Source organism: Camelus dromedarius, unplaced genomic scaffold (assembly GCF_036321535.1).
Source record: "Camelus dromedarius isolate mCamDro1 unplaced genomic scaffold, mCamDro1.pat HAP1_SCAFFOLD_200, whole genome shotgun sequence".
Classification (NCBI taxonomy): Eukaryota; Metazoa; Chordata; class Mammalia; order Artiodactyla; family Camelidae; genus Camelus; species Camelus dromedarius.
The window spans coordinates 356491-371702 of NW_026989858.1; the positions used below are offsets into that span (position 1 = coordinate 356491).

Genomic DNA, 15212 nt, shown 5'->3' on the forward strand with positions numbered 1-15212 from the left:
CTTGGAATTTAAAAGTTTATTTAAGTCCGAAGTAAAATGGACGATGCATTCCTTAAGACAGAATGCTACACTGGTCATTAAAAATCATGCCAGGGGAGATAGAATATTGTAGAAAAACATGTAATAAGCCGAATGGAAAATGGAGATCTCCGCACAGTAAACAGGGACAGAGTGCTCACTGGTTTTTATGACAGAGCTGATACACACTGACGAAAAGAACAGAAAATAAATGTTAAATTGTTAATTATTATCTCTGAGTAGCGGGACCAGGATAGACTATTTTGCCCCTTTTTTCAGACTTATTATATTAAATGCAAATTATTTTTCATCTGAAAAAAGCATTTTTAGGCGTGTAGTAACACGCATTGGGGAATAATACATGAATACTTACAGAAACAAGTAACTAGGAGACACCGCAGCAGCGCTACACAATGTAGAACGGGCGATCCTGATTAACATCGTGCAGTTACATAAGGACCCACAAAGTGAGAGCACCTGCTGTCATAGGGCGTAGCCCCCTTCTATTTGTCAGTTGTGTCTTCAGGGCTGAGGCAGTTCTGAGCACGGCCAGTGTCAGTGCTGGTGTCTGGATGGATGCTACTGGAGGTGAGGGCACCTGCAAGCGGAGAGGAAGAACAGAAACCATCCTCTGCCTTTTCTGTCTTGTTTCTTTGTTACTTTAAAAGAGAGGAATAAATAAGATAAACTGTGTATCTTCCCTACAGAAATTTCAGTAATGAAACCGTTTTTAAATTCTTCACAGCTTATATTCTGCCTATAACTGTCTTTTCAACAAAGCATCATATTTATTAAATGTGAATTGACTCAGTTAATTAACTCCCTGTTGAAACATTCTAGTAAAGAACATGAAATGCCGTATGTAAAAGAACCACACCTGCAGTGACTAGCACAGCTGTCTTGACGGCAGTGCATTCAGCCCGCACCATCCTGTGGTCCTGAGCTCCTGATGCTGGTAAGAGAGCACGCTGCCTCCTCAGATGGAGAGATACTGTGAAAGAGTTTGAACTCTACAGTACTGACAAAACATAACTGACAAATCCCAGGCTCCTTTGAGGCTGTCATTTTCTGTTTCTGGCCAACCCCCGTCAATGAGCAGAACCACCCCATTCCCGAGCCATGGGATTCATGTGGGAAGCAGTTTTGGAGAAATTTCCAGGTATAGAATGTAACAAACTATACATAGATCTCTGAAAAAAGAAAAGATGCAATATTCTGATTTTGGAAGAAACTCAAAATATTCTCCTAAGCCTTAGTAGCTGGAAAGGCTGGGCATCTCCTAAGCCACTTATTTATTTCGCAGCCAGTGAGCATCTCCCACAAACCCTGTTTCCCTGTGTCTGCTGGGAGCCTCAGGCACACTGTTGCTGTCAATCTTATAAGTCACAGGGCAGACGCGTGTCTCTCATGCCTGCAACCCTAACACAGGCTTGCCTCCTAGCCTCACTGTCTGAACTTGGCCCCAATTTCTCACCTGTTTATTTGGTATCTGTTCTTCTGTAAGCTGCCTGAAATGCTTTTTGGAACATGTCAGAAGATTCAGTGGGTAGATAAATGGACAGATGGACAGGTGAGAGATGGGCAGACAGACAGAGAGACTCCAAGAAAAGGGGAACAAAGAAAATTTCCTATGCAGAACCCTCTTCTAGTCAGGGAAGAAAACCACCACGGAGAAGTGTGAAGAGGCAGGTGGCTTAGGACTGTTTCCTGGATTCCATGAAAAGTCACACCAAGAGAGAGGGTAGAACTATAAATAATAAAAGAAAAAAGCATGCATGCTTGAAAAATATATCTACATTATGTACTTTCTAAAGAATAGATTCAAATCAGCACGGCCCAATAACACAATCCTTGGGTATTTACAGAAGTGAGAATCCCATCTCCAAACCACAAGGCATCCCTTCGGAGCACTAAGAGTCTACACGGGACGGTCATAAAGCTGTCACCGCAAAAGCGATGCTATCCTGCCCTTACGAGGAATGAGCAGCTGTGCTCGGGCTGCCCACGCGCCATTTACACCCCACAGCACCTCTAAGGGGGAGGGACGCCTAGCAAGCCCGTCTTTGCAGGACAGCAAACAAGTCCGGGAGAAGCTAAGCTGACCTAACATTTCTCCATCTCTCAGGACTGGTCACTCCAGAGCAGGACTCGAACTCGGACCCACGTGTGTAATCACGTTACAACCGTTCTTTGTGTGCTTTTTGTGTGTATAATACATTTGTTTCTGGCATGAAAGGATATTTAATAAATGATCGGTTGTCCTGTCTATCTCATTAGCTCACAATCAATGTTTATAGTGTTGAATTGTACTCTTTTTCCCTGGAGAAAGGAATGGAACGAGCGGGTGTTAGGATGAGGTGGGGCTCCATTCTTTATCTGGTACCTCATCTCATCCAAGTCCCCAACCAGGGAGAAGGAGCAAATGTTCTCTTCATCTTTTAAAGAGAGGGCTCCACTGATGGTGACTTAACTCCAAAACCAAGTCTGGGGAAAGGGCACATTCAGCAACCAGAGCAGTATCACCTGTAGGAAGGCGAAAACAGCTCACGGGAGGGCTCAGGGGGTCAGCCTGATTTAATTTCAATCGATAAAACAGTAACACACTCTAAAAATACTAGCATGCAATCGATTGGCTCTTTCTTGACATCTAGCAATTTTCCACAGCCCACATGTAAAATGATCGTGAACCAGTGAAAGGTAGTGTCTACAGACAAGAAAAATCAATGCCACAGGTAGACTGAAACCCAGGCTGGAGGAAAGGAAGAGAAAGGGCATAGTAAAGAATTGGGGAAAGGCTGGGGAAATAAAATCATCACAAGGACTCTCAAGCATCATCCAACAATCATACAATCATTCAAGAGAGAGAGAGAGTTACTGAGGTCCTATTTTGTGCAAGATTTTAGAGCGGGTGAAGCAAGAGCGCAGCGACCATTGTGGCAGCAAGTGGCGGGGCTCAAATACACTTCTGATTCTGGTACCTTGCACATTTGTCCTCAGTATAAAGGCAAAAAACAAAAAGTAAAATAAAACTCTGTAAACTCAAAGCATTGTTGAAAAAAAAATTAAAGAAGACCTAAATAACTGGACAGACACACCACGCATATTCCTGGATCAGAAGTCAGAGCTCTTGGAATGGCAGTGCTCCTCAAAGCGATCCGTATATTCAACATGGTCTCGATCACAATCCCAGCGGGCTCCTCTGCAGAAACTGACTAGCTGCTGCTACAATTCATATGGGAATTCAAGGGTCTCAGTAACCAAATCGTACTTGAAAAAGAAGAACAATTTAAGAGGACTTGTAATTCTCAATTTCAATCCTTACAACTGTATCTCCAGGTGAGATTAGAGGCCATTGTGAAGTTATTACTGTGTTTATCCTTATTTTCTAAATTCTCTACAATGAATATAAGTGTTACAATAAAAAGGATAAAAAGTAAGGTTTCTTTTAAAATATACACACCGATTCACTCATTGGGAAAAAATATTTTAACTATAAAGAGGTAAACAAATATCTAGTGAAAAAGGACTACTTAAAAACAAGAGTGTATTTACATTTTTCATTAATTGAAAACTGAAAAGCACAAACACATCAAGTTTCTAGGGAGACCGATGCAACAAATTAAGTTATTTTCAAAAATTCTAATTGAACAATGAAAACTCAAGAAAGGGAAAATTGTGATTGACATCCAAGTGCAAACACATGGAAAGCAAAGGCCTAGAAATCACAGTTCCTTTAACTCTGATACTAACACAATAGAAGAGGAAATTCCTCACTAAGGGGACAGTGGAATCCCATGCATAAGACAGCATACACAGTACAAACTGCACTAGAATCTGAGGTGATTTTCTTAGAAGAATTGCAAAGTTACAACATTGCTGAAAAACTATAAAAACACTGACAGACAGATTAAAACACACAGTCATATATATTATATAGAAACATATGAAGTCTACTCCCATGTTGCATAGAAACACAAACATATTTGTTCATTTATGGGCACTGAATATTTTATCCCAGCTAGAATATTTCAACTAAAACAAATAATCAATAATACACTCCTCTTGTCAAATCTACTTGATAAGTTACTCTGCTATGTAACCATAATTTGTCTAAGATAGATCTAAAATTAGTGAAAAAGATCTTTGTATGGTTTCTTGAACTCTTCTCAAATTTCTAAAATTAATTTTAAAATAGATCTGAGCAGTATTTCTATATTAACTTTTCCCCCGTGAAATGAACAACACAGTCTGTTGTCAAAATTCTGTCCTTAGAATGATTCACAAGCACCATATCCTAACAAAACTGCTGGACAGCAAGGCACTATCCAGACACTGTGACCAAACAAATGAAACACAAGGAAGACAGTGACCCTATTCTGGAGGGCTTACCGTATGTTTCAACACCAGGTATTTATTTGATTGGTTTGATTGGTTAGCAAAATAAAATCAATCAAGTACATTCTTCTTTAAGCATTCTGTAAGTCATGACTCTGTTGTTAGTGTCATGAGAAGGAAAGACTAAAGCAAGACTTCATTAGGTCAACTAGCAACAGCAATCACTGGGGAGTGAGTAATAAAGAAGTTAACTGATAGCAATGCTTCTGCCTACAAGAGACCTAAAATAAACCTACACTGATCTCTTTAAGGAAATGAGGAGATGAGGCCCCAATGAGAAAAACAAAAACTAACAAGAAATCAAAAAAGTAAATGCTTTTTCATTAACGGTTCCAGGAAGGAGTGGAGCATGGTGGTGAGGATCACAGATACTTGGGACAAACATGAGGGTCTGAATTCCAACAGCACTGTGTAGCTTTGACACTGATAAGTCAGTGAAATTTTCTGAATCTCAGTCTCCTATCCATAGACTGGGGACAACAACAGCACCCGTCTCCTAGAACGGTCCTAATAATTAAGTTATTTTATATATAAAAGGTTAAATAAAATACCTCAGATATTAAATATTACCACAAAAGCACAAGGAACAAAGAAAACAGAGATAAATTGGAGTTCATCAAAATTAAAAACTTTGCTTCAAATGACACCATACAGAAAGTGAAAAAACAACACACAGGAGAAAATTTTTTCAAATCATTTATCTGATAAGGAATTTGTATGTATAAAAAAAAAAAAAGGACCTCCTACAACTCAACAATAAAAAGGCAACTCAATTAAAAAATGAATAGAGGATCTGAAAAATATTTTTCAAGGAAAATATACAAATGGCCAATAAGCACAAAGAAACGATGTTCAATATCATTAGCTGTAAGGGAAATCAAGTCAAAACCACTAGGAGAAACCGCTTCACACTCACTACAATAGATTATAATCAATAAAAGAGTAACAAGCACTAATGAGGACACAGAAGATGCAGAGGTCGCAGCCGTTGCTGGTGAGGATGTAACACAGACTGGCCACTTTGGAAAAACGCCTGGCAGGTCCTTAGAGAGTTGAACATTTGGTTTCTGAATGACCAGGCAATTTTGCTTCCTGAGCACACACGTAAGAGAACTGAAAACAAATGTTCATATAAAAACTCCTACAGGAATATTCACGGCTCCATTACTCATCACAGCCAAAAAGCAGAAACAACACAAATGTCTATCACGTGATGAATGGGTAAACAGAGGGGCCCAGACATACAGAGGAATATTATTCAGCAATAGCAAGGCATAGAGTACTGACCCAGGCCACAACTTGGACAAATATCGAAAACGTTACTCAGTGTGAAAGAAGTCAGTCACAATAGATGGTTCCACTTACATGAAGTAACTAGATTTACATGAAATTTCCAGCACAGGCAAATCCACAGAGAGAGAAAAGTGGCTTTCTGAGGCTGTGGGAGGATGGGGAAGATGGGGATGTCTGCATATGCGTAAGGGGCTTCCTGTTGGGGGTATGAAAATTTTCTAAGATTGACTGGGATGAACAATTCTGGGCATAGAGTAAAAACTGCCGTACATTTTAATGGGTGAATTGTTATTAAAACTGGTAAGAAAAAAAGCACCTCCAGCCAGTTACCTTCCCATAGTAAATGCAAATTGCTAAATTTTATTACAGGAAGAAGAAACTGCCCTCAGCATGAAAGCAGGAGTTCAGCAAATGTGAGTTAACAGAAATTGGAAAAGAGCATTTAACTTGAAACAGTTGATGAGTGTACACAAATTATTAAGACATGACAAGGAAAATCAGTTTGACATCACGAAGAAGCATTCTGCTTCAAATGCAGATCAAGGATTCGGCAAGCCCACCTGCTACAAATGACCAGAGAAGTAACCTGGTTCTTTAAACAAGCGCCAGAGCCAAAAAGGAAATAATGGTGAGGAAAGCAGGCGGCCGAAAATCTGGAACAGTTTCCTACAAATACTTTCTCCACTGAAAATTCAAAAACAAAATTAAAGTGATGTGATGTTGTGTTGACCTCACGTGAATGGGCTTCCTCCGGTGCTCGACAGATTTGTAACCCCGAATGAGAGACTCAGGAGAATCATCATGGCTCCTGGGAGTCACCAAATGACTGCCCACCAGCTCGCTGACCACCATCACATCTGCCAGGGTTGAATTGCAGAGAAGAGACCAACTTCTGAAAGGCACAGGAAATATAGACAAGGGAAGAAAAGGCTGCAGTCAGTCCTGGGACAGAGGCCTTCTGAGCAGAGGCCAGAAGGCTGCAGGTGAACATGAGTGGCCCTGGGGCAGAAAGGGACCACAGGGGAGCAGACCTCAATTCTTTCCTCTCTCTCCCTCGGGTAGGAGAGATAAAGTCTGCATCCTTCTCACCTGGAACTGTGGATTCTGGCTGGCAAAAGTCTTACCAACATGGAATGAATTACTCAAGACTGTGGAAAAAGGAAAGAAAGCGAGAGGGATTAGGGAGCCAACTCCAAGAACCTCTCAAATGCTCCCATATTTATTGTGTATAATCAAAGGAAATAGTCTTTAACAGTTGTGTGATAGTAAGGAGGAACTTCGTGAAAGATGGGATGAGGCAGAGATTGTAGAATCCGCAATGAGTAAAAAGGCTTAGTTTACCTTTAGGGGAGACATGGGGAGAGGGGAACAAGATAAATTCTTTAGATATCTTCATTACAAAGCAGACCACCAGATCAGCCAGGTCCCTGTTTTGGGAATAATGTACTATCTAACAGCAAGCACGCCCAGCGTTTATAGCTGAGTGCCTGGGTCATTGCTGTGCAGAAATCTTCCACGCAGGTCCGCACAGGTAGAAGTGCCACAACGTGCTCAGAAATTATACCGTCATCACCCCTGGGCTCCCATGGACTGGTTTCAAATTAACCAAACTCATGAGAGACCGATGCAAGAAAACCAGAAATTTAATTTATTAATGTAACAGGAGATGTGAAACTACAAACCAGACTGAAATATCAGAGTTCAACCATGAGTACAGATTCTCCTCAACAGCCCAATCACAGGCAGGCAGTCACATGACAAGAGTGGACAGAAGCAGAGCAGGAAGGGTTTCTAGATTAACTCAATGGACTAAATTTCTGTTATACGAAAAGATCTGCTGCCCAGAAGACATTTAACGCCAATCACAGTGCACTGTCCGTGGACTGTGGCTGAGACAAGACTGTGAGCACCTGTGTATCTCTCCTTTCCGTGTCCTTTCTGGGCTAAGTGATGCACAGAGGTACAGAGATCCAGGGATGCAGATACCTCTAAACACCCAAAGCCCATCCCTGGGAGCCTGGAAACCAGACAGCCAGGGTTTAAATACCAGCTCTGTCACTTACTAGCTCTGTGACTTTGGCCAACTTACTTACTCTCTCCGTGCCTCAATTTCCACATTGTAAACCTGGGATAACTATCAAACCTTCCTTACTCACTTGTTGTGAAGATTGAAGGATTCATTTCTGTAAAACGCTCAGAAAAGAATGTAGCACATTTCTGGTGCTCAACAAATGTGAATTTAATAAGAAAGTGATTTACAAATCTCCCTTCTAATCATCTTCTGTGTTTCATGGCTAGTCTGAGTCCCAAAGGAAATCCTTATTTCCCCTCTTATAAACTCTTGGGGAGCACCCTTCTGTTGCATCCCACCACTTGTTTAAACTGAGGGAAGGGATGCCTCCTCCACAATCTGGTCCATGGAGAGTGTTTTTCCCTTCACACCCCTGACCTCTGGACAACGGCTAGCCCTCCTCACACTAACAGATTGAGGTGTGAGTCCGGATCGACAAGCAGGGCATATGAAACCTTTCCTTTCCCTCCAGTGTTGGCCACCATTGGGAAGCACCCGGGATGCTCAGCTCCATGGCAGGGCAGCCCTGTGCATGATGGGGCAGATCCTCTTAAGGGAAGGCTCACTGTGGCCCAGAGCTAACTGGGACTGCATGAGTCTCTAGTTCTGGGGCACAGTATCATGACACGCATTTTCCCACAGCCCTGAAGTTCATGGAGAACGTGGCTTCATCAGTAATACAGGAGACATTTATCGCCTGCCTGTTCTTCTGTGTCATCTCTCAGTTGGCTGCTGGAGAAAACATGTGTATAAGTATTGGGTCCCCTTAAGCCCCAATATATATGAAGTAACAAAAAATTCTGTGGCTTAACATTGGTTCAAGGCGACTGTGTAACTGTCCTGACCCTGCTGATGCTAAATTATGGGTATAGGAACTATGGAACCTCCTCAAATATCTTTCAGCATAAAACCAGCTTTTCTTATTTTCCTGTTTCTTAGTAACTGCCAAAGACTGTAAAATGATGGCTTCATACAAAACAGGAGCTAAACTTTATGAGCCCTTTGACATTCCCACTGTGCTAAACACTTTACATAATTTCTAATTCTCACAATTCTGCAAAGCAGATACGAGCGTCCCCATCTCACAGACGAGGGAATAACTCAGAGCAAACTGACTCAGGCTCACGTGGCTCAGTGGCAGCACGTGCACGCAAACCCAAGACAAAGAACTACACCCCTTCTTATATGTACAAAATCACCTCCCAACAATTGATACACAGCTGCTGGGTCAATACTCAGGGAACTCAGTACACTTTTCAGCTTTAAGGTGCTCCAGAGGCCGCTCTTAGCTGCTTTATAAAATTCCGGCTCACTGGTTGCTAACACTGGAAGAAAAGACCGATTTTGCCATTGTTTGCACAGCAAGTCTGAAATGTTCACAGCGAGATGACAGAATAAGTCTAAGACATAAGCAGAATAATTTTTCCAGGTAGACAGACATAATGGACATTGTGCTATTCTGAAGCACTAAGCAACGGAATCAAAACAAAATAACATTTGTTAAACCTTCTTTTGCAAAAGGAATATTAAGACTGTTAGAAGGTGCAACAGCACCACCTATGGCTAAAAACACCTTCCAGGTTGCTGGGAAAGATGCAACACAAAAATTGCCTGTTGGATCAGAAAGAAGAATCAGATAATTAAATCTTATGTAGCACATAGTGCACTTTGCTTCGGGGAAGGGAGGTGTATTCAGTATTTAATCTGACATTGCTAATACTCCTGAATATAAACAAAAGACACAGGCTCATGGAAACTTCTTAGTAGAGGAAAGAATCCAGTCCAGCCACTTCATTTTACAGGAGGGGAGACTGAGATCTGGGATCTGTCCTCCTGGCAATCAGCAGCAAATCTCTCCTAGGCCTCATGTCTTGCACTGTAGCAAAAACCAACAGATCTGTACTAGGCCTATATTCATAAAAGTCACGTCTGTATTTTTCCAACAGTAATTAATCTAGGTATCTTGCAAAATACTTCTCAAAGAGCCAGGAAAGCATACAAGTGTATTGAAATTCAAAAACATTTATTTGCACATTAAAACAGCATGAGCTTTATTCTATTAAAAAAAGTGACATGTCAAATCAATGTTTTGATATTTTAAAACCTATTAAGAGTGCAGAAAAATAAATCAAAATTTTCTTTAATCACAAAAGAGAGAAGCTTATTCCCTGAAAATGATCAATGTAGATTTTTCTAAACTTAATGGTTCTGGTCAGATTCCTACGAATTTAAATGTCTGAGTGGATGGTTACACGGCAACATGAATTCTGAGTTGTAACAACACACATTCTGTGTAAATAATATTCAAGGCCGTCTGCTTAAGGTGATTTAACTAGTCCCTGTCTCACTAGAATGATAAAGATTTCATTAAAACTTCATACTGCACACACACACACAAAACACTGAATCCTTGTTACTTTAAGCCATATTCATATATTCATAAATATGCATATTGAATATGCATCAGAAACAAGCCACCCTCTTTAGTATTCAGAGTTGATCCTTCTAAACTATCTGTCCTTGTGACAGCATATTTTTATAAGCAGCTCTTGGGTGCTTCATATACAAGGCGTCCACCTCTCACAGTCAAACAAGGTAAAGGGCATCACTCAAATTTCACAAATGAGGAAATGTACTTAAGCCATGAAAACAACTTACATATTCATCATCAGGAAAGAAAAGAGTAAAGATTTTACTTACAATATTCACTGACAAAACTTTCCTCCATACTAAGACTACATAGAACCAATTCAGTCTTTGTAAATTTTTCTGTCAATAAGCACCACTAGAGAAAAACAAGCAACATCATTAGAAATGGTTGGACTTTCAAAGCCCACTCCAATTTTGCACTATAATCATTTTTAATGTTTTGATTTTAGTGTTTACAGAGCACTAAAATAAAAAAATATAGTTTTTAACTCATTGCCTGAGAAAGCAACATTTGTGAAAATGTACAATTTTAATTTATGCCACTCTGTCTAACATTCTCACTGGTGTCTCTCCTTTGAAGGCTTCATGAAGCTGAGATCGCTAAAATCGTTCATTTATGGACTCACAGGAGTTCGGGAAACCACTCAACTTGGGGCTGATCAGAGGAGCCATTGAGAATGCATCCTGTGCAGCCTGGGTTCCAGCCCTGAGCCTGCCAGCGCCAGCTGCGTGAGATTTGGGACAAGCTGCCCCATCTCTCAACCGCTCAGCTGCAGAAAAGGAGACACTGATACCTACCCTTAAACACCTGCTATGAATTAAAACATGAGGAAAGCATTTTAGCCTTAGGTAAGTGTCCACTCAGAGCAAGCTTGGTCATTATGATGATGAGGATTACTTTTAATAAGTTAAGGCAGACCAAAAATTAGAAATCACCATAAAGGAGAAACATTTTATGTCAATGAGCATTTCCTTTTGAATGGATTGCAGAATGTTCCATTGATTTTTTTAATAAATCAAATTTTGTCCACTAATTATAGATTTACAGGTTCATGGACAAGTCTCCAGAAAAAGAATTAGAGGTCACTAACCTCTGCATACAAAGAAAGTAAAGTTTAAAAAAAATCAGGGGGGAGATTATACCTCAATTGAGAGAGTATGTGCTCAGCATGCATGCGGCCCTCAGTTCAGACACCAATAACTCCATTTAAAAACTTTTTTTTTCAGAAATGGAGAATTAACTCAAAAAGGTGGAGGAATGCAGAATTTTTTTTAGAGAATCAACTCAGATTTAAGATGGGGAAAAAAATATCCATTTCTCACAGGAAATCTTGAGAACTATGTAAACCGGATCTGAGTTGTCTAATCTTTTAACATTATTCATGAATTCATATTACCAAGTCTTAAAACTGCCTGATAACCCACAGGGGTGATCCTGATCATAACAGCTGCCAACACGGATCGAGCTCCGGCTACGAATGGTCTGTTCTGCCATCTCTGCCCCTGAGGCCTCACCAGGCTGGGAGCACTAAATTCGGTCATTCATGAGCATCACGTGTAAGTCCTCCCTTTCTACTTCTCACTCCCCCCTCACCAGACCCTCTGAGGGAAGCACTGTTATCATCTTCCCCAACCGAAGATAAGGCCACTGAGGCACAGAGACTAAACCTGCTCCAGGTCACATCGGCAATAAAGGACGTCTATAATTCTGCTGTTCTATTATTGAGAAAGGAATCTGACATATCAATTCAAGGGAGACTGTTAAATAATCAAGTCTGTCAGGTCTTCACCTCAAAGAGCAGATACTATAGATTCCTGACGTAGGATGAGGCTGCCGCCACATACTGACTCAGCTTGAAATTAATATCCAAGATGAAGCAGCGGATACATGTAAATATTCACGACTGTCAACTCCGCTCTCGGGTCTGGGCCCTTCACTGCCTGAACGGGGGTGAAATCCCCACCCGTGTCAGGGAGGGAAGCGCAGTTCTTCCGGGACTCACCCAGGATTCATGGGCTGTTTCCCCCCCACAGGCTGTCCTCAACTATTAAAAAGCTCTCAAGAATTTTACACCATGCAAAACTAAAAGACGTTTCTGCAGATGGAGCACTTTCTCAGGCTTAAACCTTTTTTGCCTACACTCAGCAAGTGGGAAAATAACACATGACTCTGCAAAGTCTCTGACCCTCACCACTCACAGGAGTAGAATGGCCTCAGCACAAGATGACTCTTCACGGATGAGAACAAAATAAACCCGCCCCCAACCACAGGCACTCCCAGAGACAGCGCTCAGCAGTCTTCTGCACACTCACGGTTGTGCAGCCCTCACCACCATCTATTTCCAGAACACTTCATCATCCCATAAGAACACCCCTGCCACTAGCAATCACTTCCCAACCCCCCTCCACCCAACCCCTTGCAACCATCACCTGCCCTCTGCCTCTGCATGTGCCTATTCTGGGCATTTCAGATCACTGAATTCAACAATATGTGGCCGTTTGTGTCTGGTTCCTTTCACTAAACGTGCTGTTATCAAGGCTCGTCCAGGTTGAAGTGGTATCAGCATCTCTCTTTTTTTTTTTGAAAGTGTTAAAGTTTATTAGAAGGTGGTAAGTACTATCAAAAAGAGTAGAGAGGAGCATAAGTGATTGGGTTTCAAAGGGAAAAGGGCTGGTTGAGCAGTCAGTGTGGACTTCCCAGAGCAGGTGGCCTTTTTCATATTCCCCTTTATTTATTTTTTCTTTTTTATTCACTTTTACGTCTGAATAATGTTCCACTACATGGAGATACTACATTCTGTTCATCCATTCAGCAGCTATGTATGGACGAGCTCCAGACGAATGAGTGTAAGAGGTGACTAGGCAGGGATGGCATTTAAGCAAAGGGCAAGATGTGCTTTCAAAAAAAAAAAAGCCAACAAACAGAGGCACAAGGAAATTCAGCGCGTTTCTGAGAAAGTGCATGCTTGCTTCACGATGACTGCCGCGCAGGGCTGGGGGGGGGAGTGACAGGAGACACAATGAGGGAGTCACCTGAGAATATTCCCCATGCAAGCAGCTCAGACAATTCTCCTCCCTCATCCTGTATTTTAGAGCCATTTTTGATAGGTTTTCTATTTCAAGTAACAGTACTTAGTTACACATCTGATCATCTGCATCAGATCACCTTACCTCTAAGACACAGAAAGTCATTCACTGACTGGAGCAGCTCCAAGACATAAAGGTGATGGACCAGGGAGTCTTGCAGCATCCCGGCCTGCAGGCACAAACCCCCACATGTTCCATGGTGATGTCCAGAAAGTAAAATGCATGGAAATATCTCACTGCTTGTGCACGATATCTGCCCCCAAATTGCCCCAAAATCATGCTGGCAAAGCACTACTGAGCCCTCTCACTCCAAAAAAAAAAAAAAAGAGAGAGAGAGAACAGAAAAGAATAAAGCTCAGAAGGCAAATTTAGGGTCTTCCATTGAAAACCAGCCACCATCACTGCCAGTAACTCAGCTGGAATTGTCCTGACTTCAAAAACCACTGCGCAGTTACATTGCAAACGTGATAGACATATATGTATTCCACGTAGATGATATTACAGTAGGATTTTTCTTTTCGAAATTTCCAGTTGCAACATTAACACAAGAAAGATTATGTTTCAGCTTTAAAAAAATCAATTATTTTCCACTTTCTTAATTTTGAACCTATTATTATTTTATAAAGGGTGCTATGCTGCAAATTATAAACCAACTATTTGGCTTCTGCCAACAAGACCTTTATGACTTCACTATTTCAGAGCAAGATTTAATGATGCTTTGAGAAGTGGGTCCTGGGGCGCTCACTAACAGCTCTTTAAATACTGACAAGGATGTGCTATTTAAGTAATGCAAAGGCTCTAACTCTACATTAACTCAGAAACCAAAGAAACTACACCAAAGCCTTACTTTATCAATTTTAAATTTTGCTATTCTTTTGAATATTAAATTTCTTAAAAGATAAGATTTTTTTTGAGAAACACAGCAGCTGTATTAAATTTCCTCTCACCAAGAAAGCAATCTTTATCAAGAAAAAATACCCCTATGGAAATCCAAAAGACGGGACGTTTCTAGCTAAGTGAACATGCAGATCTCAACACAAGACTAAATCCTATCAGATCTCTCTCGAACGAGCTCAAAAATATCCTGTGCTACCCTGAAACTTAGCTATTCTCTTCCAAATGTTGGCTGAGCTAAGATCATCACACAATGCAGGGAAGAAGAGAAAAGTCCACCTGGTTGCATCCGTTTTCTTCCAGCCACAAGGTGCCGCTAGGGGGTCCCCGTTAATAAGCTCTCCTCATGAGGAAATCCGGCATTCACACTGCCCCTGCCGTCCCCAAGCAGCCCCGACGCCCCTCTCCCACTGGTGGCCGCCCAGCCTGTCAATGGTCTTCTAATGACCCTCCCAGTTGGTGGCACTCTCCCCCTCTTCCCTGCTTCACACACACACACACACACACACACACACACACACACACACACACACGGAGCCAGGACAGCCTTCCCAAAGCACAAATTTGATTACATCACCCCCACTTCAAACCCTTCAGAGGCTCCCTGGTAGAGTTCTAGCCCCACCCCCGACGCTGCTCGCCCACCTTCACCACAGTACCCAGGTCCACAATGACCTCAGGCGCCCCCTGAACTGCTGCTACTCCCCACTTGCCTCCAGGCGCATTTTGACGGTTTGTCAAGGGAGCCTTCCTTCCCTCGAACCTCTACACTTTGGGTTAGGTGCCCCTGCTGTGTTCCCAGAACATTCTACGCTAAGACAACTTCTGACAATGCTAAACTCTCAAGAAGCAATACATTTTGCTTACTACTGTGAGTCCACCCTCTCTCCCCTGGACACTCAGAATTGCATGTGTTATGAATAAATGAATGAAGGGGTGGGTCTCAAAGGGACGGGCAGAGCTGCTCTCGCCCACCCCGACCCCTTCTTTCTGTAGAACATCAGAAGCAAAACCAGGAGTACCT

At 41.7% G+C, this 15212-nt stretch overlaps 1 long non-coding RNA gene across 1 annotated transcript in view; it reads right to left on the bottom strand.

Annotated features, from left to right (window-relative positions):
- Positions 1 to 15212, bottom strand: part of LOC135320989 (uncharacterized) — a 39232-nt gene that overhangs the window by 7025 nt on the left and 16995 nt on the right. The window lies entirely within an intron of this gene.